At 43.7% G+C, this 27,012-nt stretch overlaps 1 long non-coding RNA gene across 1 annotated transcript; it reads right to left on the bottom strand.

Annotated features, from left to right (window-relative positions):
• Positions 1-4,149: 4,149 nt before the first annotated feature.
• On the bottom strand, positions 4,150-26,086 carry LOC126210561 (uncharacterized). Its single transcript, XR_007540702.1, has 4 exons — positions 25,973-26,086; positions 23,286-23,398; positions 6,965-7,055; positions 4,150-4,368 (listed from the first exon to the last, which is right to left on the bottom strand). It is a non-coding gene; the product is annotated as an uncharacterized LOC126210561 (long non-coding RNA).
• Positions 26,087-27,012: the final 926 nt, after the last annotated feature.

Genomic DNA, 27,012 nt, shown 5'->3' with positions numbered 1-27,012 from the left:
ATGTGTGTGTGTGTAAACATGTATATCTACATATATGTATATTTATAACCCATAACCCACGTATATCAAGTGCAACAGTACAGCGTATGTAATTGTTTTTTAAATTAGATGCTATCAAATATGAAACGTTTATTCTGCGAAAGTTTTATCTAACATTAGTGTAAATGTTCACCACTTGCAGGTGACGTTAATATGAACAACGCATACAGCACCAACTTTGCATTTCTGTTATCAAACATCTTAACACAACTTTTTATACCATACACACCACAGCCTGTACGATGGAAGAGTGTGCATTTGTGGTATGTGTAGTCAGCCTGGGCCAACGGCCTTGCCGCAGTGGTAATAGCGGTTCCCGTCATATCACCGAAGTAAAACGCTGTAGACCTGGGCTAGGATTTGGATGGGTGACCATCCGGTCTGCCGAGCGTTGTTGTCAAGTGGGGTGGACTCAGAACTCGTGACGCAAACTGAGGAGCTACTTGATTGAGAAGTAGCGGCTCCGGTCTCGAAAACTGATATACGGCTGGGAGAGCGGTGTGCTGACCACATGCCTGTTGATATCCGCATCCAGTGACGCCAGTTGGCTGAGGATGACACGGTTGCCGGTCGGTGCCGTTGGGCCTTCATGGCGGAGTTTAGTTGACTTTCAGTAGATAGGCTGGGCTGTGTTTGCTCTTCGTTCTAAAAGGCACTGTCTTACGAGGTGCATTCAAGTTCTAAGGCCTCCGATTTTTTTTCTAATTAACTACTCACCCGAAATCGATGAAACTGGCGTTACTTCTCGACGTAATCGCCCTGCAGACGTACACATTTTTCACAACGCTGACGCCATGATTCCATGGCAGCGGCGAACCCTTCTTTAGGAGTCTGTTTTGACCACTGGAAAATCGCTGAGGCTATAGCACAACGGCTGGTGAATGTGCGGCCACGGAGAGTGTCTTTCATTGTTGGAAAAAGCCAAAAGTCACTAGGAGCCAGGTCAGGTGAGTAGGGAGCATGAGGAATCACTTCAAAGTTGTTATCACGAAGAAACTGTTGCGTAACGTTAGCTCGATGTGCGGATGTGTTGTCTTGATGAAACAGCTCACGCACAGCCCTTCCCCTACGTTTTTGTTGCAGTGCAGGAAGGAATTTGTTCTTCAAAACATTTTCGTAGGATGCACCAGTTACCGTAGTGCCCTTTGGAACGCAATGGGTAAGGATTACGCCCTCGCTGTCCCAGAACATGGACACCATCATTTTTTCAGCACTGGCGGTTACCCGAAATTTTTTTGGTGGCAGTGAATCTGTGTGCTTCCATTGAGCTGACTGGCGCTTTGTTCCTGGATTGAAAAATGGCATCCACGTCTCATCCATTGTCACAACCGACGAAAAGAAAGTCCCATTCATGCTGTCGTTGTGCGTCAACATTGCTTGGCAACATGCCACACGGGCAGCCAAGTGGTCCTCTGTCAGCATTCGTGGCACCCACCTGGATGACACTTTTCGCATTTTCAGGTCGTCATGCAGGACTGTGTGCACAGAACCCACAGAAATGCCAACTCTGGAGGCGATCTGTTCAACAGTCATTCGGCGATCCCCCAAAACAATTCTCTCCACTTTCTCGATCATGTCGTCAGACCGGCTTGTGCGAGCCCGAGGTTGTTTCGGTTTGTTGTCACACAATGTTCTGCCTTCATTAAACTGTCGCACCCACGAATGCAGTTTCGACACATCCATAACTCCATCACCACATGTCTCCTTCAACTGTCGATGAATTTCAATTGGTTTCACACCACGCAAATTCCGAAAACGAATGATTGCACGCTGTTCAAGTAAGGAAAACGACGCCATTTTAATTATTTAAAACAGTTCTCATTCTCGCCGCTGGCGGTAAAATGCCATCTGCCGTATGGTGCTGCCATCTCTGGGACGTATTGACAATGAACGCGGCCTCATTTTAAAACAATGCCCATGTTTCTATCTCTTTCCAGTCCGGTGAATAAAAAATCGGAGGCCTTAGACTTTGAATGCACACCGTACTTGCTGAGTTCCGTCTTGGATGGCAGTGAGCTATATTTGAGTCGTACGTCACACTCCGTTTCTGTATTAAAGTACACAAGTGTTTATTTGGGCACTGACATTTTTGCTTGCTATTTTCCGAATCCAAGTTGCTTTCCTGCGATTATATTTACGCTGGACAGGAATTGTAGCGAAAGGAAGAAGTGTTGAACTCCCTTGATGTTATGAACAATGATTGCTGGCTATTTATTATGGTGTGTTTCAGGTTCGATGCCCTCGAAAGAATCGATACGCTAAATGCCTGCCAGACGTGGGAAGGAGAGTGGCGCCATTGCAGCATGCAGTGGACAAGGGAAGCTGATATTGTTTATGCTTTACATTACCATTAGTGTACTGTACCTATATAACAGTTTCACAAGGTGCGATATTGTCGCGAATAAAACAGTGATCCGTGTATACAAGAAGTTTCCTTTAATTTACGTCTATGGTCACAAACTTTTTGTTAACAGATTACCAGTTTCGGTCTATAATGACCATCATCAGAACTGTTTTATAAAAACGAAGTGCTAATGTAGTGCTGCCATAGTGGCATCGTCAGATGTTAAATACAAAATCAGCTCCAGCATTGTCAAATATATATAAATAACATCATATGCACGAGTCATGTTGTCAGTAGCGTGTTATTTATATATATTTGACGAAGCTGGTGCTGATTTTGTATTTAACATCTGACGATGCCACTATGGCTGCAGTACATTAGGACTTCGTTTTTATAAAACAGATCTAATGATGGTCATTATGGACGGAAACCGGTAATATGTTAAAAAAAAAGTTTGTGACCATAGGCGTAAAGTAAAGAAAGCTTATTCTATATAACAGTATTTTCTAATGTTTATGGACCTGTTGAACGATAGTTTTCCTTCTGATTGCTGTAACAGTCTCTAAGCAATTTCATTCCCTGTGTTTGCCTAATACTGTGCTGAAGAGAGTTATTGTTTTATGTGTGTGTTACCTGGTTTAATCTTTTACAATTAAGCTGCTCTTACGGGTATGTCTGATCTAAAGTATATTTTACTGAAGGACATTAATTCTTTCTTATCTCTCTTTTTCCCCCTTTTTTAAAATATTGTAATCGTTTTCTGAATTCACTGTTACTAGTAATACCGTATAAAAAACTGAAACACATTTTGGTTAAAGTTTTCTTAAGTAATTCATATAAGTGAAGGCTTAAGTCTTTCAAGTAATTTTGGCTCGTTCTTAAATTCATATTTATTTGAGCTGTCAGTCCATGCAAGTTGGCTTTGACATGTAGAAGTGGGTTGGTTAGTGTAAAATTTGTGACCCAACTTCACTTAATCGCCCCTCCCATTTAATCCTGATGGTCTAGTACTCTGCAACACTACGATCCAGGGCATATGTATAAGGCTAACTATAGACCGAGCCATAGTGGGAACTAAATTGGTCACTTGGGCGGGTACAGCCATGTTTCAGTTCGAAATAGAGCACGCTGTCTTCAGGGGCAGACACATCAGCATGCTGTTAATGTTGTTAACTTCACGAGTATTGTCGACAAGACGGAAAAAGTTGTAGAGATGCCCATACAGAAGTTAACAATGTATCATGCATCGGTTCATATCGACTGCGGTCTTAATATATCGTTGAAGTTGTTACTTAGCAACGAATACTAACTATACTGTGTCGCTACAGCAAGCACGATGCCTCCACCTGTGCAGTTTAAGAGTGTGGCCCGCGAACCTTGTTCCTTCTCGACTGCCTTGGAATTTTTGTGCTGCCACTAATTAGAGTAAACAGCCACACGCTGTTCATCAGCCCACTGAAGGAGGCGCACTCAGTGAGGTGTATCTGAGGAGACACACCACGGCAGACCGAAACGTACTGGGCTATAATCCTGAAAACATGGCCAAAATTCCAAAATCTGCTCCAATATGGCCAAAATTGGGTATAACGGTATTTCTGACACTTCTGATAACGATTTTTACACCAGCTAAAATATTCAAAATGGCGCATCCAATATGCTGAAAAGAATCCAGATAAAATTAATGAAATGGAGAAAAAATGTTTTCCATGAATATTTATTATTTCAATCTTAAATTTTAACACAGAACTGCCTCTATTACTGTCTTTATCACAGAAAATATGTATTAATAACAGAAAATGAAAGTTTTATTAAGTCTTCTTCAGCTTCATCTTCTTGTGTTTCTTGTTTGTCAACTTAATTTCCTTCTTCATATTCATCCTCAAAGACATATTTATAATCCTCAGCACATGATTCCTCGTAATCGTCTATAGCAGGTACCAAGTAAGCACCAGGTTGAGTCGACAAAGTTTTCATTTTCTTCCAAACTGGTTTTCAAACGATAGAAATATGTAATAGTGAAATATAACTTAACAAAACAAAATTTATCAAGCAAATCTTATGGATATAAAAAATACTTATTACATAAAGAATACTTTTTATATTTAAATATGTTTAAAATATATTTTCATATTTAGTAAGTATATTATTATTTTGTAATAGCCTATTAGCAATGTTATAAAAATAACAGTTGTATGATTATGTGTGTTTATGTCTCGTATTCGTCTTTAAGTCAAATTTTAAATTCTATTTTCTCATAGTAAATAACGACATTTTGCAAATGTCGCTTAAATACGGCTCGAAGCTGGAGTTGCTGCTAGTAGCTGGTTTTTAAGCTTGATTCGTGAAGATAGCAGTCCATAGTTTAGGACTGAATGAAAAAGAAGCCGGAATGTCGTGTAATGTAAAACACATCTTTCTCGCTCGTGTTTTACAATTTTTTTCTTCCATTCCGGTAAGAAGTTAATTAACAAAAACTAATTATTAATTAATGATTAAATAATAAAATAAGTGTTCGTGATTAAGAACATACCTCACAGAATAGACCCCATTAAAAAAAAAATTCGCTCTGATTTTCATAAACAAAAATATTTCTTCCAAATGAAATATACCTTCGGAAAAACACTAGCTGTTTCTCAGCCTGGGATTCTGTAGTCTCAAACATTACTGTAGCCAACGTACTAGATGAAACTTCATAACTCTGACCATTTTTTTTAATTTATGGGAACTATTTCAGGATTCTGACCAACGTGGGATGTCAGCAGTGCTTGAAGCATCTACCTCTTGGCGACTTTGTCCTCTGCATTCTCAGTGGACCATCCAAGACAATTACTTTGAGGAGCTTCCTAAAACACATGTCTGTGCTGATGGATGTTCCACAGTGAATGGCTTGACTGTGTGTGCATGAAACGAACCTTTGCTAAAATTATGTATATTCCCAAGCTACATTGGTTTCTTCAAGATGCTGGCTGTGTAGCCTATAGAGGCAACGGTGTAAGTAGATCCGTGACAGCTGCTAGCGCTGTTGCCAGCTTTCAACTGCGAAGCGTCGATGGTTGCAGGCAGAATCAGTAGCCAGCGAAAGAGGTCTGATAACACGGAGGCGTTGCCATAGAGACGTTCACAATATCAGTTTACATTATTGACTGAAGTAGGCCCATGAAGCTACCTCGCCGTGTCCACTACAGCTGTGAGAGATCAACTTATGCTGATTCAACTACAGCCCTAGCTGTGTTTTCACTGTAATCTGTAGACTTCCAGACCACTAACATTTGCTTCGATGTATATATATGTCCACAATAGCTGATGTATTATTTTAAGCATGCCTTGTTATCCGCCTTTATTATTGCCTGTCCTATGGCTCTGAAATGTTAAGAATTATTTCAGTTAATACTTTCAGATTTTCGTAAAGAATTTTTCAGAGCGCATGTGCATGTGCAGTGGGTAATATGAAGTTGTGTGAGTTCATTATTGCATATCCCTTATTCATTCCTAAGTTCAATGGCAATTGCCGTTCGAAAATTTTTGTTACCATTTATGACCTGTTTACTTCATGAAATTATCAAGTTTGCCAGCCGGAGTGCACAACCAATCCTGATGATAGCGACTGGCTCTTGACTGTTGTAAGTAGACTGTTTAGATTTTTATGTTGGTAACGCCACGTAGCGCTCTGTATTAAAATCGGTGACTGCGCTGTGTCCAGTGTGTGGCTGCTTGGACTCATTGTCGGAATATTCGCTTGTGTAGTGTTGGGCAGTTGGATGGGAACAGCGCGTAGCGTTGGGCAGTTGGAGGTGAGCCGCCTGCAGAGGTGGATGTGGGGAGAGAGATGCCAGAGTTTTGAGAGGTTACTATAAGTAGACGATGTGGGCGTGTGTCCGGCAGAATATATATAAGTCACACTTATGAGTGTGACTATTGAAGTATCTGTGGTCTGTTCGTGTATGCATTTGTGTGTGCGTTTGTGTATGTGTGTGTGTGTGTGTGTGTGTGTGTGTGTGTGTGTGTGTGTGTGTGTCACACTCATAAGTTGGGCAATAATATTCGATCTTTGGCAAAAACATTTGACAGTCGGCAACAGAAACCAAAACATTGCATTAAAACAAGCGTTCAGTGCATAGTGCAGTGGAATGTGGAAAAAACAGCAAAATTGGCGTTCATAAGAAGAAGAACAGCACCAAAACTGCAACAGGGGCGTAATATGTAAGAAACTGTCCACGCAACCTGTAAGTACAGTTCAAAACATTACTACTTAATAGGAAATACCAACCACCAGAACTGTTTATAACCTATAGGCACAATGACAAAAATGTAAATAAAATAGCTAACATATGTACATATTCCAGGCCACTGATGATGCCTTGCAGAAAATAAAGGCGAAACGCGTATGGCACTAAAATTGTGTTTTATTCAGTTGCTGTCAGACGGTCCATAAGTAAAAATTATTAATATACCGTAATATTGCACGCAACCGAGGAAGACAGGACTATAAAAGTTGAAGATGTAAACATTGACTAGTTTCCATGGTCTTTTGGAAAAATTGTTTTTTTCACAGCAAAAAATGTGTTAAGCATTCATTCTTACCTGACATTTTCCCGTTTACATCACCGCTGAGGTAGTGAAGGGTGTTGTGTAATTTGTACGCTGTTATTGCTAATTGAAAAAGGCACCCCAACTGCAAAAAAAAGAAGATACATCTCCATTCAAATGGTTCCTGGTTATGCTTGCTATATTACAATGTCATACAGTTATAAGACTCGAGGGGCATGAAATGGAAGCAGTGGTTGCGAAGGGAGTGAGACAGGGTTGTAGACTCTCCCCAATGTTATTCAATCTGTATATTGAGTAAGCAGTAAAGGAAACAAAAAAAAATCGGAGTAGGTATTAAAATCTGTGGAGAAGAAATAAAAACTTTAAGGTTCGCCGATGACACTGTAATTCTGTCAGAGACAGCAAAGGACCTGGAAGAGCAGTTGAACGGAATGCGCAGTGTCTTGAAAGGAGGATATAAGATGAACATCAACAAAAGTGAAACGAGGATAATGGAAGGTAGTCGAATTAAATTGGGTGATGCTGAGGGAATTAGATTAGGAAATGAGACGCTTAAAGTAGGAAATGAGTTTTGCTATTTGGGGAGCATAATAACTGATGATGGTCGAAGTATAGAGGATATAAAATGTAGATTGGCAATGGCAAGGAAAGCGCTTCTGAAGAAGAGAAATTCGTTAACATCAAGTGTAAATTTAAGTGTCAGGAAGCCGTTTCTGGAAGTATTTATATGGAGCGTAGCCATGTATGGAAGTGAAACGTGGACGATAAATAGTTTGGACAAGAAGAGAATAGAAGCTTTCGAAATGTGGTGCTACAGAAGAATGTTGAAGATTAGGTGGGTAGATCACGTAACTAATGAGGAGGTGTTGAATAGCATTGGGGAGAAGAGAAGTTTGTGGCACAACTTGACTAGAAGAAGGGATTGGTTGGTAGGACATGTCCTGAGGCATCAAGGGATGACAAATTTAGCATTGGAGGGCAGCGTGGAGGGTAAAAATCGTAGAGGGAGACCAAGAGATGGATACACTAAACAGATGCAGAAGGATGCAGGTTGCAGTAGGTACTGGGAGATGAAGCTTGCACAGGACAGAGTAGCATGGGGAGTTGCATCAAACCAGTCTCTGGACTGAAGACCACAAGAACAACAACATATATTCATGTTCAGAAAAGAAGCGCAACACCTGGAACGACTAGAGACAGGACGTCCATATTCACAGGACATGTACCCTAGTACGTTCTGCAGACACGATTAGCATTTCAGGCATGTCGGTCAGCGGGTCCAAGGTCAGCATCGATATCGCGAAGCAACACCACCTACCGGTAAAATGTGCCTGCGGCTCTCGTTGTCGCTATAAACCGTAAGTAATGGATATGTGTGACTTGAGCAGGCGTGCATGATGTCTCGCTGACGTATACGCTAACTGTAACGTCAAATCAATGAGTTTGAAATAGAGCACGAGGGAATATTATGCATCCATGAGGATAAATTGCTGCTCTTACGAAACGAAGTGTTTCGGCAGTGCAACGGGCGTGTGCAGGATGATTCACAGAATGCCGTATTAGACGACGAGACGGATCAGATCACACCACCCACCCAGCACATTCTTCCTCCCCCCCCCTCCCCCCCCTTCGCAAAGATCAACTGCAGGCCCGGTCTGGGTTCCTCTCGGCTGTCGCCTAACTATGGAACAGTGTAAAACATCGTATACTGTCAGGGGTGACAGTCAATCGCAGTTTATTACAGCATGGGTTGGGTTACTTGCGCGTCGTCCTCTTCTCGACCTACCTTTGACGAATGTGAAGAAATATGCTAGACGGCAATGGTGTATGGAACGACATCATTGGGGGAAAGGAATGACATCACATAGTGTTTTCGGGCGAATCCAAGTTCTATTTGCTTGAAAATGATCGCCACATTTTGGTTCGCCACAGACATGGGGAGCGGCGTCACAGAGACTGCATTCGCACAAGACACACAGCGCCAGCTCAAGGGCTGATGGTGTGGAGTGCTTTTGGGTACAAGGGCAAACCACAGTTGGAGCACGTCCAGGGCACCACAACCAGTGTAAACTACGTGAATGACATCATGCTGCCTCTAGCCATACCCTTCCTACACAACAACCCAGACGCCATTTTTCAGCAAGACAATGCACGACCACATTCCGCTGCGCGCCATCTTGGTTTCACAGGCTGTTACCCTGCCCTGCCAGCTCACCAGACTTGTCGCTAATCGAAAATGTGTGGGATATGGTGGAACAACGGGTGCAGTGCTGTGACCCACTGCCAACCACTGCAGATGAACTTTTGAACCAGAGGAATGCAGTGTGGACAGCTGCACCACAGGACGCCATTCGCGCCTTGTACGCATCGATGCCATTAAGATACTAGCCAGAATGGTGTGGAATGTTTTAACGTATGGAGGTAACATCAATCTGCAGCTCAGTAACTAAAATTCCTGCGCAATCCAGTATTTGCTGATAGATAGCTTTCTATGACATTGACATCGGAAGTTCACTGAGGCTTTTTGCGGATGATGCTGTGGTATATCGAGAGGTTGTAATAAAATTGTACTGAAATGCAGGAGGATCTGCAGCGAATTGACGCATGGTGCAGGGAATGGAAATTGAATATCAATGTAGACAAGTGTAATGTGCTGCGAATACATAGAAAGATAGTTCCCTTATCATTTAACTAAAAAATAGCAGGTCAGCAACTGGAAGCAGTTAATTCCATAAATTATCTGGGAGTACACATTAGGAGTGCTTTAAAATGGAATGATCATATAAAGTTGGTCGTCGGTAAAGCAGATGCCAGACTGAGATTCATTGGAAGAATCCTAAGGAAATGCAATCCGAAAACAAAGGAAGTGGGTTACAGTATGCTTGTTCGCCCACTGCTTGAATACTGCTCAGCAGTGTGGGATCCGTACCAGAAAGGGTTGATAGAAGAGATAGAGAAGATCCAACAGAGAGCAGCGCGCTTCGTTACAGGAACATTTAGTAATCGCGAAAGCGTTACGGAGGTGATAGATAAACTGCAGTGGAAGACTCCATAAATTATCTGGGAGTACGCATTAGGAGTGCTTTAAAATGGAATGATCATATAAAGTTGATCGTCGGTAAAGCAGATGCCAGACTGAGATTCATTGGAAGAATGCTAAGGAAATGCAATCCGAAAGCAAAGGAAGTAGGTTACAGTACAGTTGTTCGCCCACTGCTTGAATACTGCTCAGCAGTGTGGGATCCGTACCAGATAGGGTTGATAGAAGAGATAGAGAAGATCCAACGGAGAGCAGCGCGCTTCGTTACAGGATAATTTAGTAATCGCGAAAGTGTTTCGGAGATGATACATAAACTGCAGTGGAAGACTGTGCAGGAGAGACGCTCAGTAGCTCGGTACGGGCTTTTGTTGAAGTTTCGAGAACATACCTTCACCGAGGAGTCAAGCCGTATATTGCTCCCTCCTACGTATATATCGCGAAGAGACCATGAGGATAAAATCAGAGAGATTAGAGCCCACACAGAGGCATACCGACAATCCTTCTTTCCACGAACAATACGAGACTGGAATAGAAGGGAGAACCGATGGAGGTACTCAATGTATCCTCCACCACACACCGTCAGGTGGCTTGCGGAGTATGGATGTAGATGTAGATGTAGACTTTAATGACTTATGTCCATTATTTAAAATAAGAAACATACCCCAACACGGTGATTTAATTAAAAGCCGATGAGGAATGCAGCCAACATGCCTACAAATAATAACTACACATATCAAAAAAAGTTTTGCAATACCCCGGTTCCTTCTGAAGATTGACATTGACTGTGGATATTATATTATAAAACCGGTCCCTTGAGCAGAGCCTATTACACCGGGGGGGGGGGGGGGGAGGGGGTGGTGGTCCGACAGCCGATCAGTTCCAGTCATTCCACCAGGAAAGATGTACACGGCTTGTGTTGGAGTTCAACCATGCCTAGACGGTCAATACCTTGGTTCGATCGAGTCCGCATTGTTACTTGGTGCCAGGAAGGACTCTCAACACGGGAAGTGTCCAGGCATCTCGGAGTGAACCAAAGCGATGTTGTTCGGACATGGAGATATAGTGAGACAGGAACTGTCGACGACATGTCTTGTTCAGGCCCCCCAAAGGCTACTACTGCAGTGGTCGACAGCTACCTACGAATTATGGCTCGGAGGAACCCTGACAGCAACGCCACCCTATTGAATAATGCTTTCCGTGCAGTCACAGAACGTCGTGTTAAGACTCAAACTGTGCGCGATAGGCTGCATCATGCGCAACTTCATTCCTGACGTCCATGACGAGGTTTATCTTTGCAAACACGACACCATGCAGAGCGGTGCAGATAGGCCCAACAACAAACCGAATGAACCGCCACGATTGGTATCACGTTACCTTCGCCGATGAATGTCGCATATGCCTTAAACCAGACAGTCGTCGGAGACGTGTTTGAGGCAACCCGGCTGAACGCCTTAGACACACTGTCCAGCGAGTGGAGTAAGACAGAGTTTCCCTGCTGTTTTGGGGTGGCGTTATGTGGGGCCGACGTACGCCGCTGGTGGTCACGGAAGGCGCCGCAACGGCTGTTCGATACGTGAACGCCATCCTTCGACCGATAGTGCTACCATATCGGCAGCATATTGGCGGGGCATTCGTCTTCATGGACGACAAATCGTGCCGCCATCGCGCACATCTTGTGAATGACTTTCTTCAGGATAACTACACCGCCCGACTAGAGTGGCTAGCATATTCTCCAGACATGAACCCTATCGAACATGCCTGGGTTATGTACGAATGCAGAGTCTCGCGGCGATAACATTGAATAAAATGTTCTCGGGTCTCCAACCGCGTCAATTGGTTAAAACTACACGAGCTTTCGGCCAAGCACTCCTTGGCCATTGTCAAGTGTTATGACCGCCAGTGGGCTGTTGGTGCGCCCTTATATACACTAGCTGCCGGCTGTGACGTCACTGGTGCCCGTGACATTGCCATATATGGGCACGTTTTGAGTCGGCGTTCGATGTGCCCTCTTCAACCGCGCGACCGCTGGATCCCACGCAGCGCTGAGCTGTAACCCACCGTCTCTATTCACGGTGTTTGTGGTAATTTTTATTTCAATAGCTTCCTGTATTAAACTGTCCCAGAAGCCGTTAGTGCGAGCCACGACAGAGGTATCGCCAAATTTTACGTGGTGACCGTTTTCTAACGCATGCTCAGCTAACGCAGATTTCTCTGGATAGCGTAGGCGACAATACCTGTTCTTTCCTTCTTTGTTCCACAGTGCGCACTGTTTGTCCGATGTACTTCTGGCCACACTCACAAGGTATTACGTAAACTCTAGGTGTTCTGAGACCTACAGCGTCTTTAACTGGTATCAGTAATTGACGGATTTTCGTTGGAGGCCTGAAGATCGATTTGATCTTGTGTCTTTTCAACAGGCGGCTTATCTTGCCCGACACAGAGCCACAGAATGGCAGCAAAGCAAGTTTCTTTTCCTGCTCTTCGTCGGCGGTCTTATTCCGATATTTCCCAGAAATCACTTCTTTCACTAGATGGGCGCTGTAGCCGTTATTCCTGAAAACCTTGCGTAGGACGTTCAGTTCGTGGGGCAGGTTGTCGTCGTCCGATATTACTCTTGCACGATGCACCATGTTTGCAATACTGTGCGCTTCTGTGCCTTGGCCACAGCGTCTACAGAAAACCCACCCACACAGACCTGTACTTGCACGCTACCAGCCATCATCCAGCACAGCAGCGACGAAGAGCAGTAAAAGAAACACCGTGAATAGAGACGGTGGCTTACAGCTCAGCGCTGCGTGGGATCCAGCGGTCGCGCGGTTGAAGAGGGCACATCGAACGCCGACTCAAAACGTGCCCATATATGGCAATGTCACGGGCACCAGTGACGTCACAGCCGGCAGCTAGCGTATATAAGGGCGCACCAACAGCCCACTGGCAGTCATAACACTTGACAATGGCCAAGGAGTGCTTGGCCGAAAGCTCGTATAGTTTTAACCAATTGACGCGGTTGGAAACCCGAGAACATTTTATTCAATGCCTGCGTTAGATTGAAAAGGGCTGTATATGGGCGACGTGACCCACCAACCCTCTGAGGGATCGACACCGAATCGCCGTTGAGGCATGGGACAATCTGGACCAACAGTGTCTTGATGAACTTGAGCATAGTATGCCACGACGAATACAGGCAAGCATCAATGCAAGAGGACTAGCTACTGGGTATTAAGGGGTACCGGTGAGTACAGCTATCTCGACCACCACCTCTGAAGGTCTCGCTGTATGGTGGTACAACATGCAATGTGTGGTTTTCACGAACAACAAAAATGATGTTTATGTTGATTTCTATTACAATTTTCTGTACAAGTTCCGGGACTCTCGGAACCGAGGTGATGCAAAACTTTTTTGATGTGTGTATAATACGAGACCCAGTATGTCGAAAAAGACCGACTGATGAGACTATTGACACCGTTGTGCAGATCTAAAGATGGTCATCACAAACAAAAATCTACAGTCATTTGATGTACGTTTGCATATCAATCAATGGGCTTAATGAGTATGAAAATCACCATTCCCTGGATAGACAGTTCCCTTTAGTGCGATGATGTAATTCGTATTTCTATGATCTGCTGGGTTGCATTGATTTCCTAACTAAACTAAACTCCTCCCGAACAGGCCATGAAGGCCCAGCGGTACTGACCGGCCGCCGTGTCATCCTCATCTCATAGGCCTCTCTCGATGTGGATATGGAGGGGCATGTCATCAGCACACCACTCTCCTGGCCTTATGTCAGTTTCCAAGACCGGAGCGGCTACTTCCCTGTTTGCCTCACAAGGGCTGAGTGAACACCATTTGGCAACAGCGCTCGGCAGACTGGATGGTGACCCATCCAAGTGCTAGCCCAGCCGGACAGCTCTTAACTTCGGTCATCTGACGGGAACCCTGTGTTACCACTGTGGCAAGGCTGTTTGAATTTATTTGATGGCTCTCATTATTTACGTGATGGGGAAGTTACAATACGCACAACGAAAGAAAATACCTGATAGTTAAGGTACGCTCAGTGTGACAACTTTAAGCACCATCTACAACCCATCACAGAATTCGATTTAGTTTACGTTTCTATGGCAGTGCCTTAGTGTTGACGCTATAGGAGGCAACCATTACGCAGTAGAATTTTTAGGGTTCTGTGATCCAATATTTAAAAACGGCAACTTTATACATCCATACTCCGCAAGCTACCTGACGGTATGTGGCGGAGGGTACCTTGAGTACCTCTATAAGTTCTCCCTTGTATTCCAGTCTCGTATTGTTCGTGGAAAGAAAGATTGTCGATATGTCTCTGTGTAGGCTCTAATCTCTCTGATTTTATCCTCATGGTCTCTTCGCGAGATATGCGTAGGAGGAAGCAATATACTGCTTCACTCCTCGGTGAAGGTATGTTCACGAAACTTCAACAGAAGTCCGTACCGAGCTACTGAGCGTCTCTCTTGCAGAGTCTTCCACTGGAGTTTATCATCTCCGTAACGCTTTCACGATTACTAAATCATCCTGTAACGAAGCGCGCTGCTCTCCGTTGGATGTTCTCTATCTCTTCTATCAACCCTGTCAAATACGGATCCCACACCGATGAGCAGTATTCAAGCAGTGGGTGAGCAAGTGTACTGTAATCTACTTCCTTTGTTTTCTGACTGCATTTCCATAGGATTCTTCCAATGAATCTCAGTCTGGCATCTGCTTTATCGGCGATTAATTTTATATGGTCATTCCATTTTAAATCACTCCTAATGCCTACTCCGAGATAATTTATGGAATTAACTGCTTCCAGTTGCTGACCCGCTACATTGTAGTTAAATGATAAAGGATCTTTCTTTCTCTGTATTCGCAGCACATTGCACTTGTCTACATTGAGATTCAGTTGTCATTCCCTGCAACATGCGTCAATTCGTTGCAGATCCTCCTGCATTTCAGTACAATTTTCCATTGTTACAACCTCTCGATATACTACAGCGTCATTTGCAAAAAGCCTCAGTGAACTTCCGATGTTATACACAAGGTCATTTATATATATTGCGAATAGCAACGGTCCTACGTCACTCCCCTGCGGCACACCTGAAATCACTCTTACTTCGGAAGACTTCTCTCCATTGAGAATGACATGCTGCGTTCTGTTATCTAGGAACTCTTCAATCCAATCACACAGTTTGTCTGACAGTCCATATGATCTTACTTTGTTCATTAAACGACTGTGGGGAACTGTATCAAACGCCTTGCTGAGGTCAAGAAACACAGCATCTACCTGGGAACCCGTGTCTATGGCCCTCTGAGTCTCGTAGACGAATAGTGCGAGCTGGGTTTCACACGATCGTCTTTTTCGAAACCCATGCTGATTCCTACAGAGTAGATTTCTAGTCTCCAGAAAAGCCATTATACTCAAACATAATACGTGTTCCAAAATTCTCGACGTCCCTTTTCCAATATTTTGGAACGCTACGCCCTTCTAGAGACCTACGGTACACCGCTGCAAGAAGGGTGGGCAAGTTCCTTCGCGTACTATGTGTAAAATCGAACTGGTATCCCATCAGGTCCAGCGGCCTTTCCTCTTTTGAGCGCTTTTAATTGTTTTCTCTCTCTCTGTCATCTATTTCGATATCTACCATTTTGTCATCTGTGCGACAATCTAGAGAAGGAACTACAGTGCAGTCTTCCTCTGTGAAACAGCTTTGGAAAAAGACATTTAGTGTTTCGGCCTTTAGTCTGTCATCCTCTGTTTGTGTACCATTTTGGTCACAGAGTGTCTGGACATTTTGTTTTGATCCACCTACCGCTTTGACATAAGACCAAAATTTCTTAGGATTTCCTGCCAATTCAGTAGATAGAACTTTACTTTCGAATTCGTTGAACACTTCTCGCATAGCCCTCCTCACACTACATTTCACTTCGTGTGATTTATGTTTGTCTGCAAGGCTTTGGCTATGTTCATGTTTGCTGTGAAGTTCCATTTGCTTCCGTATCAGTTTTCTAATTCGGTTGTTGTACCACGGTGGCTCTTCTCCATCTCTTACGATCTTGCTTGGCACATACTCATCTAATGCATATTGTACGGTAGTTCTGAACTTTGTCCACTGATCCTCAACACTATATGTACTTGAGAGAAAACTTGTGTTGAGCCGTCAAGTACTCTGAAATCTGCTTTTTGTCACTTTTACTAAACAGAAAAATCTTCCTACCTTTTTTAATATTTCTATTTACGGCTGAAATCGCCGATGATGTAGCCGCTTTATGATCGCTGATTCCCTGTTGTGCGTTAACTGTTTCTAATAGTTCGGGTCTGTTTGTCACCAGAAGGTCTAATATGTTATCGCCACGAGTCGGTTCTCTGTTTAACTGCTCAAGGTAGTTTTCAGATAATGCACTTAAAATTATTTCACTGGATTCCTTGTCCCTGCCGCCCGTTATAAAAATTTGAGTCTCCCAGTTTATATCTGGTAAATTAAAATCTCCACCCAAAACTATAACATGGTCGGGAAATCTACTAGAAATATTTTACAAATTTTCCTTGAGGTGTGCTGCCACAACAGCTGCTGAGCCAGGGGTCCTACAGAAACATCCAATTATCATGTTTGAGGCTACTTTAACCGTGACCTTCACCCAAATTATTTCACATTTCGGATCTCCGTCGATTTCCTTCGATACTATTGCACTTCTTATCACTATAAACACGCCTCCCCCTTCACTGTACAGCCTGTCTCTGCGGCATACATTCCAATCTGAGTTTAGGATTTCATTACTGTTTACATCTGGTTTCAGCCAACTTCCCTAGTACTATGTGGGCATTGTGACGGTTTATTAATGAAAGCAGTTCTGGGACCTTTCTATAGACACTTATACAGTTTACTATTACCATATTAATATTGTCATTCCCTGTTGCGTTTTGCCTACTGCTACCTTGTCGCGTCTCAGGAGGCGTCTTGTCGGGCCTAAGGAGGTAATTCTCTAACCTAAAAAAACCCACATGTGCTCTCCTCACGTACTCCGCTACGCTTGTAGCCGCTGCCTGCGTGTAGTGCACGCCTGACCTATTCAGGGGGACCCACATTTCTCCACCCGATAGCGGAGGTCGAGAAATTTGCACCCCACATCTCCGCAGATTCGTCTGAGTCTCTGGTTTAAGCCTTCGACACAGCTCCAAACCAGATGACCGCTATCGGCTCTGGGAACGACACTACAAACAGTTAGCTCAGATTCCACCCCGCGAGCGAGGCTTTCCGCCTTCACCAACTCCGCCAACCGCCTGTAAGAACTGAGGATGACCTCTGAACCGAGACGGCAGGAGTCATTGGTGCCCACTTGAGCAACAATTTGCAGTCGGGTGCACCCAGTGCTCTCTATCGCCGCCGGCAGGGCCTCCTCCACATCTCGGATGAGACCCCCGGCAAGAAGACAGTTTGAACACTGGCCTTCTTCCCCGACCTTTCCGCTATTTCCCTTACATTGGAGCTCCCAATCAGTAATAAACCCCTCCCCCCGTGTGCCTGCTCGGATCTTGCTGAAGGAGCGGCCACATGTCCACTCACAGGCAGAGCGGGCGATGCCACACGGCCAGCCTCCACATTGACCCTCCGCCTCGTGCGCCGCGAACGCCGCTGAACCCGCCATCCCCATGGGGAGAGGGTGGCCCAACCGCGCCCGGTTCCCACGAAGATGTCTCGACAGCAGGGACAGTGGGTGAAGCATGTAACACCTGGGGTGTACCATGCGACGCACCAGACTCCCCACTGCCGCAGGCAGCAGTACGAAGACGGCTGACCGCGGCCATCAACACGTTCAGCTTTTCGCGATCAGTGGCCAGCTGCTCCAGCGTCCGTACACAGCAGTCACACATCCTATCCATCCTAAGAAATAAACAATTTACTGTAGAGAGTTAAGTAATCAACTTTTAACTAGACTGCTAATTCACTAAAGGCGGCTGATGGCTGACTAAACTGTGGTTACTAGACACTGCCTCAGGACTGTATTCAAAACAAACACGAAATCTATGGAATACTATTATTAGTACTCGAAAATTAAAGCTTCCTAAAAGCAAAAACACACGGAAAAAGAAGTGACAAGTAAGAAACACACAGTTAACACTTAAATTTACGTAGCTTGCTGCACAGGAGATGTGAAGCAGACAGCAGTTACGACGACTGTCTGAGTAAGAATCCTCATACGCAGGAACGGGTGAACGTATCAAATTTTAAGTTATGCCACGTATTAAGATCTACGGTCCCTTGGTGCTGTACAAATTTTAAGTTTCTAAGTCAGTGTAATCAAAATTTACAGCCATTTATATTACATATTTTGATACTCGAAAATTCAGTCATGGAAACCTATAGGCTGCTTCCTGTTGACCTAGACTCATGCAGTTTGCAAAAACGCACAATTTCACACTACAAGTAAAGGATAAAATCAGAAAATTATTAATATGTAACTATTTGACACGGAAAGAATAATTTGCGTTTTTTATCCCCCTGTCCATCCGTCCATGTCTTAAGACCACTTTTTCTTCTGAACAGGCTAGCGTATCAAATTCAGATTCATGTCACTTTCTGAGATCTATGGTCCGTTGATGGTGTAAAATTTAAGCTTGTAAGTCAATGTAATCAAAATAGTCGGCAATTTATGTCACAGATTTTGGTACTCGAAAACTCACTCAGAGGAAAGTATAGGACACTTTCCGTTTGCGAAAAATTATGAAATCTGGCAAGAAGCAAGTTTCCACATATAAATACAGTAAAAGAATCTGGAAATTTTTAAATTGTAATTATGTCACATAATTTTTTTACCACTAAACATACCTTGCATACATCGTCCGTCAAAATGATAACAGATTAACATTAGTTCATGCAAACAAAAAATGTAACTTGTACACATGTCTTAGTAAGTAAATAAAAAATATTCTGTTTTCACATATAAACTGAAGTCCCGTGTTTGCTTCTTTTTGTACGTCCGGGATAGTCTGACTAACTAAACTAGAGACTTTGATAAGGTCTTGGTATTCTTGGAACCGATATCTTGCCCTGATGAATTAACTATTTCAATATATAGGGAAAGGTGTGCTAAAATTACGTACCATATGTGAATAACAGGGTAAGACTGGCATACCCTTTGTTCTGAGAAATATAAATTTCCAGAGAAAAATCGGTACACACACACACAAACACAACCACACACACACACACACACACACACACACACACACAGAACAATCTGTGTATGAGTCCTATTCGCACTCCACCAATTTTTAGCTTCTCGTATCTAATTTTAGCACATCTTCCTCTACACAGGGTGTTACAAAAAGGTACGGCCAAACTTTCAGGAAACATTCCTCACACACAAAAAAAGAAAAGATGTTATGTGGACATGTGTCCGGAAACGCTTAATTTCCATGTTAGAGCTCATTTAAGTTTCGTCAGTATGTACTGTACTTCCTCGATTCACCGGCAGTTGCCCCAATTGAAGGAAGGTAATGTTGACTTCGGTGCTTGTGTTGACATGCGACTCATTGGTCTATAGTACTAGCAACAAGCACATCAGTACGTAGCATCAACAGGTTAGTGTTCATCACGAACGTGGTTTTGCAGTCAGTGCAATGTTTACAAATGCGGAGTTGGCAGATGCCCATTTGATGTATGGATTAGCACGGGGCAATAGCCGTGGCGCGGTACGTTTGTATCGAGACAGATTTCCAGAACGAAGGTGTCCCGACAGGAAGACGTTCGAAGCAATTGATCGGCGTCTTAGGGAGCACGGAACATTCCAGCCTATGACTCGCGAATGGGGAAGACCTAGAACGACGAGGACACCTGCAATGGACGAGGCAATTCTTCGTGCAGTTGACGATAACCCTAATGTCAGCGTCAGAGAAGTTGCTACTGTACAAGGTAACGTTGACCACGTCACTGAATGGAGAGTGCCACGGGAGAACCAGTTGTCTCCGTACCATGTACAGCGTGTGCAGGCACTATCAGCAGCTGATTGGCCTCCACGGGTACACTTCTGCGAATGGTTCATCCAACAAGGTGTCAATCCTCGTTTCAGGTCAAATGTTTTTACGGATGAGGCTTCATTCCAACGTGATCAAATTGTAAATTTTCACAATCAACATGTGTGGGCTGACGAGAATCCGCACGCAATTGTGCAATCACGTCATCAACACAGATTTTCTGTGAACGTTTGGGCAGGCATTGTTGGTGATGTCTTGATTGGGCCCCATGTTCTTCCACCTACGCTCAATGGAGCACGTTGTCATGATTTCATACGGGATACTCTACCTGTGCTGCTAGAACATGTGCCTTTACAAGTACGACACAACATGTGGTTCATGCACGATGGGGCTCCTGCACATTTCAGTCGAAGTGTTCGTACGCTTCTCAACAACAGATTCGGTGACCGATGGATTGGTAGAGGCGGACCAATTCCGTGGCCTCCACGCTCTCCTGACCTCAACCCTCTTGACTTTCATTTATGGGGGCATTTGAAAGCTCTTGTCTACGCAACCCCGGTACCAAATGTAGAGACTCTTCGTGCTCGTATTGTGGACGGCTGTGATACAATACGCCATTCTCCAGGGCTGCATCAGCGCATCAGGGATTCCATGCGGCGGAGGGTGGATGCATGTATCGTCGACATTTTGAACATTTCCTGTAACAAAGTGTTTGAAGTCACGCTGGTACGTTCTGTTGCTGTGTGTTTCCATTCCATGATTAATGTGATTTGAAGAGAAGTGCCGGCCGAAGTGGCCGTGCGGTTAAAGGCGCTGCAGTCTGGAACCGCAAGACCGCTACGGTCGCAGGTTCGAATCCTGCCTCGGGCATGGATGTTTGTGATGTCCTTAGGTTAGTTAGGTTTAACTAGTTCTAAGTTCTAGGGGACTAATGACCTCAGCAGTTGAGTCCCATAGTGCTCAGAGCCATATTTTGAAGAGAAGTAATAAAATGTGCTCTAACATAGAAAGTAAGCGTTTCCGGACACATGTCCACATAACATATTTTCTTTCTTTGTGTGTGAGGAATGTTTCCTGAAAGTTTGGCCGTACCTTTTTGTAACACCCTGTATATTATAATCAATATGTGGGGAAAGAGCTCTGGCAGGACCTGAATGATCTAAGTACAGGGCGAGTCAGTAACTGTTGCCACCTAGAATAACTCAGAAAGTATGATAGTAGCTGAAAAGTTTGTGGGACAAATGTTGCATGGGACAGCGGGGCCCAAATAAGACGTGGTTTTTTGTTGCTAAGTGGGGTCGCGTCAGAGATATGAGTGTCAACTTTGTCTTTTTAAATGGGATACTATAGCTTGGTACTTTTTTTTGGTAGCGGCTATCGAGACGAATCGAATGACGTGTAACAGGTCTTTGAAGGTCTACGAAGGTCACAAATGTGGCATGAATGTCCATTTACAGAAAGTGTTCGAAGTGATGGCCATTGGTATCAATGCAGTGTTGCAATCTTCTCGTGTATTGAGTGGTCTTCCTGATCACTGACAATTCTCTCTCGTATATCCTGAAATAGTAAATATTCGCCGAATACGGCGTATCAATCTAACGTAAACATGTAAACATGTAAACACCATTCGACGGTTTCGTAATACAACCGTAACAGGAACAGTAAGACTATTATCGTCGTATCAAGCAAATGTGAATGATGTATGCCTTCGAAGAACAAGTCGATATGCTTCTCATTTACGGAGATTGCCAGCGAAATTCAGTGAGAGCGAGAAATTTATTCGCTGAAAGATATCCTCAACGTACTCACCCTACACGTCGTACATTTAAATGTGTCTGATGAATTGAGAACAACTGGACCTTTAGCGCATCTGAAACATATCTGGCAAAGGAAAGTTACTTACGCTCAGACGGAAATTGGTACTCTTGCCAGTGTGGTTCGAGATCGTTGTGTTAGTTCACGTGAAATCGCAAGGGAATCTGGCATGAGCCAGAGTAGTGTCGTTCGTGTTCTGCGTCGCCATAAATATCATTCTTACCATATCAGTCTCCACGAAGAATTAACTGGTACAGATTGTATGCTTCGCTGTGAATTCTGCTGATGGGCTCAACTTCAAATTCATAGGGATGACACATTTATTAATTTGATTTTAGTTACTGATAAAGCTACATTCACGAATCATGGAAATGTTAATTTGGATAACACGCATTATTGGGCAACTGAAAATCCATGTGGACTGCGGCAAGCTGCACGCCAAAAACCGTGGTCGGTGAGTGTATGGTATGGGATTCTGGAGGACAGAATTATGGGGATTCCGTCGAAGGAAATCTTAATGGTAGGAAGTACACCACATTCCTGCAAGAAACATTAGGTCTGTGATTGGAAGAAATACCTTTAGGAACAAGGAACAGAATGTGGTATCAACCCGATGGGTGACCGGCACATTTTTCGCTGATGGCTAGCAATGAGTTGCAGAGAAAATTCCAAAATCCTTGGATTGGATGCGGAGGAGACGTGTCGTGGTCGGCTCGTTCGCCAGACATGACGTCTCTGGATTTTTTCGTGTGGCGATTCGTGAAAGACATTGTTTATAAAGACGTTCCAACTACAGATGAAGAGATGCGAGAGAGAATTGTCAGAGCATGTACTTCGACAAGTGCCGAAGTGACAAGGAATACCACTCAATCCATGATAAGAAGATTGCAGCACTGCGTTGATACGTATGGTCATCACTTCGAACACCTTCTGCAAATGGACGTTCATGCCACCTTTGTGACCTTCGTTGATCTTCAAAGACCTTACTATTACGCATCATTGGATCCATCTCGATAGCCGCTATCAGAAAATAACTACCAAACTATAGCATGAGATTTTTTTTTAAAAAAAGGGCCCCGTTGTCTCATGCAACTTTTTCCCACAAACATTTCAGCTCCTATCACACTTTCTGAGTTATTCTTGGTGGCTGTGACTCACCGTGTAGAGGATGGGACAGTTTAGTGTGATATCAGGAATGATCAGCTATGGCATGTAGGAATAGTTTACCTTGCGCTGGGGAGAGTAGTATAGGGGAAAATATTAGGTGTGCAGAGCAAGATTAGTTCATGCAAGATAGAATATACTGGGTGTAATAAGTAGCTAGGGATGAAAAAGTTAGCACAAGATAGAAAGAAATGGAACAGAATTAAACCAGTTTAAAGGTTGATGATTTTTTTAAAAAAAGGGTCAAATTGGAGGAGTGATCATTAGTGATGCACAGACCCCCAGGTAAATCTGTCAATGCAAGAAAGGTGCCACACTTTAATTACCGTCAATCCTTTTTTTCCTCTTGTACTCACCATACTCAAGACGGCAATGATGATGGTGCCCGTCCTGAGCGAGCACCCACAACAACACTGGTTTGGAACTACCATCTCTGCAAAAGTCTTTGGTTTGCTGCAGAGAAGTTGTTCTGTAACGAAAGGATGATGGTCACATGCCATACCGATGTTTGAAGCACATTCAGAAGTTAATGGCCATATGCGTCAGAGAGGTGCCTGGGAACACTGATTGCACTGCATAGCACTCGACACCTTTAGCTGTTACCGGTCTATTTACTCGTGTTTAACTGGATGAGTGGTACGACATTTGTGAAAATAAGTGCCTTACCACCTATGTATGGGTACAATATTAAATGGAAAAAGTGAACTGTAATTGCCTCTGTTGTTGTTGTTGTGGTCTTCAGTCCTGAGACTGGTTTGATGCAGCTCTCCATGCTACCCTATCCAGTGCAAGTTTCTCCATCTCCCAATACCTACTGCAACCTACATCCTTCTGAATCTGCTTAGTGTATTCATCTCTTGGTCTCCCTCTACGATTTTTACCCTCCACGCTGCCCTCCAATGCTAAATTTGTGATCCCTTGATGCCTCAGAACATGTCCTACCAACCGATCCCTTCTTCTCGTCAAGTTGTGCCACAAACTTCTCTTCTCCCAAATCCTTTTCAATACTTCCTCATTAGTTATGTGATCTACCCATCTAATCTTCAGCAATCTTCTGTAGCACCACATTTTGAAAGCTTCTATTCTCTTCTTGTCCAAACTATTTATCGTCCATGTTTCACTTCCATACATGGCTACACTCCATACAAATACTTTCAGAAATGACTTCCTGCCACTGAAACCTATACTCGATGTTAACAAATTTCTCTTCTTCAGAAACACTTTCCTTGCCATTGCCAGTGTACATTTTATATCCTCTTTACTTCGACCATCATCAGTTATTTTGCTCCCCAAATAGCAAAACTCCTTTACTACTTTAAGTGTCTCATTTCCTAATCTAGTTCCCTCAGCATCACCCGACTTAATTCGACTACATTCCATGATCCTCGTTTTGCTTTTGTTGATGTTCATCTTATATCCTCGTTTCAAGACAATGTCCATTCCGTTCAACTGCTCTTCCAAGTCCTTTGCTGTCTCTGACAGAATTACAATGTCATCGGCGAACCTCAAAGTTTTTATTTCTTCTCCATGGATTTTAATACCTACTCCGAATTTTTCTTTTGTTTCCTTTACTGCTTGCTCAATATACAGATTGAATAGCATCGGGGAGAGGCTACAACCCTGTATCACTCCCTTCCCAACCACTGCTTCCCTTTCATGCCCCTCGACCCTTATAACTGCCATCTGGTTTCTGTACAAACTGTAAATAGACTTTCGCTCCCTGTATTTTACCCCTGCCACCTTTAGAATTTGGAAGAGAGTATTCCAGTCAACATTGTCAAAAGCACAGGATAGAGTAGCATGGAGAGCTGCATCAGACCAGTCTGAGGACTGAAGACCACAACAACAACAACAACAACAACACTGTCATGTTTTACTATGAAGATTCTTAACCCCGGTAGAAGGATGTGAAAATTAATGAAATTAAGGAGATGAAAATTAATCAGTCCAGCAGACACAGGATTTGAAATTCTGTAGGGCCGACTCTTGTGGACACTGTAATGAATTTGTGACGTCGTCACAGACTGTTGTGGGAGTCCTATCAATTATTCTTACTCTGGTATCCTGCCGCCACCGTGCTAATTCAAGTTGGTCTAGAGGGCTGTGTACCGGTGGTTTCGTTCTAACGAGTCCTCCAGAGAGCGGTGAGAATTTTTAAGCTACTTTTACTTTTCAGTGCCCTGGCTACATCTGAAAGCCGAGTTACATTTATGTCAACATATTAAACTCAAGTTTCTTGTGTTTTGTTAACATCCTAGCAAACAGCTATTGCACGTAACAAGTGTATAAGTGCCAGCGATAATGTTTTGTGTTGGTTGCTTCTGGTAGCAAATCTATGCTTCAGATATTTGTACCCAGATGTTCTTCTTTGGTAGTGTACTGTAAAAGCCACCTTGATGAATGATGCTTCGTTAAAAATCCAGCAAGCGGCCATTTGACACTGGGGCTTCCACCTGCTTAATATTACATTACTGGCCATGGCTCTAATGGTTCAAATGGCTCTGAGCACTATGGGACCTAACTGCTGTGGTCACCAGTCCCCTAGAAATTAGAACTACTTAAACCTAACTAACCTAAGGACATCACACACATCCATGCCCGAAGCAGGATTCGAACCTGCGACCGTAGCGGTCGCGCGGTTCCAGACTGTAGCGCCTAGAACCGCTCGGCCACCTCGGCCGGCAACATATTAGAAATATTGACTGGCGAAGGGTGAGTGTGGAGGCGTACGAAGGTCACTTTTTTTCGTTATCCTTGTTTAATTCGAAAAAGACCGCCGCCAGCGAAAACATATCCCAGTATAAAACTTAACCACATTAAGTTTCCTACAAAAAGTCCTGCTCATTTTTTCTGTAGGACTAGTAGCTTGTACGCAGGGAGACAGAGAATATGAAAATGTTACGAGTGGTTTCTAAAGGTCAAATATAACAATGCAGGTTGCTTAACACGTAGTCCGTGGGGGTAGCTGAGTCACCATACATGTATATCAGAAAAACTATTAATTTCGAACACTGTTCTTCTGCTCGTAAGTGTTACAGCTTACCTGGCAGGGTGTCGGAATCTGAGACCGCTTGCCCTCTATCTAGCACGGAGCGTCACACACTACTGCACTTTGCTGGGTGATGACAGCTATTGAGCTGCAGATATAATAACTCTGTGTGGGTGTTTGAGTTAGACACTGCAACCCAGCGGTTCGTTGGCTGTTCTTCTAAACAGGATGTCCAGAAATATTAAGCTAGAAGCAGGAAGTTTGGACTGTTGCCGACCGCAGTCCATTTTTAATGCCAGAAGCAGGAAGGCTCGACAGATGTAAACCGCAGTGGTTTTCCATCAGAGTATTGTCGCGTTAATTGAAGTTGCGACATGAAGTCGCGTAGAAGGACTGCAACAGTAATGTAAGCCGGCCGCGGTGGTCTAGCGGTTCTGGCGCTGCAGTCCGGAACCGCGGGACTGCTACGGTCGCAGGTTCGAATCCTGCCTCGGGCATGGGTGTGTGTGATGTCCTTATGTTAGTTAGGTTTAAGTAGTTCTAAGTTCTAGGGGACTTATGACCTAAGATGTTGAGTCCCATAGTGCTCAGAGCCATTTGAACAGTAATGTAAATGGAGGTCACTTAGCCGGCCGAAGTGGCCGTGCGGTTAAAGGCGCTGCAGTCTGGAACCGCAAGACCGCTACGGTCGCAGGTTCGAATCCTGCCTCAGGCATGGATGTTTGTGATGTCCTTAGGTTAGTTCGGTTTAACTAGTTCTAAGTTCTAGGGGACTAATGACCTCAGCAGTTGAGTCCCATAGTGCTCAGAGCCATTTGAACCATTTTTTTGGAGGTCACTTCTTATAACTATGCAGGATGCGGCCCTTGAAACAAGTAGCTCACTTGTTGTTCAGTGACGGTTGTATCTGACGCGTTTCAGGAGTACCTCATCTTCAGAATGTCTGCCAAACTAAATTCAAAGACATGAGAGCACAAGCGTATCGTAAAATAATTATAAAGAGTTATGATATTAATAGCGTTTTAGAAGTAAACGAGAAAACTGAAACGAAAATGGTATTCGAGAATTATAAAGAAAATAGGGACAAAGACTTA

The sequence above is a fragment of the Schistocerca nitens genome, chromosome 10 (genome assembly GCF_023898315.1).
Source record: "Schistocerca nitens isolate TAMUIC-IGC-003100 chromosome 10, iqSchNite1.1, whole genome shotgun sequence".
Taxonomy (NCBI): domain Eukaryota; kingdom Metazoa; phylum Arthropoda; class Insecta; order Orthoptera; family Acrididae; genus Schistocerca; species Schistocerca nitens.
This window is presented reverse-complemented; position numbering and strand designations above follow the sequence as displayed.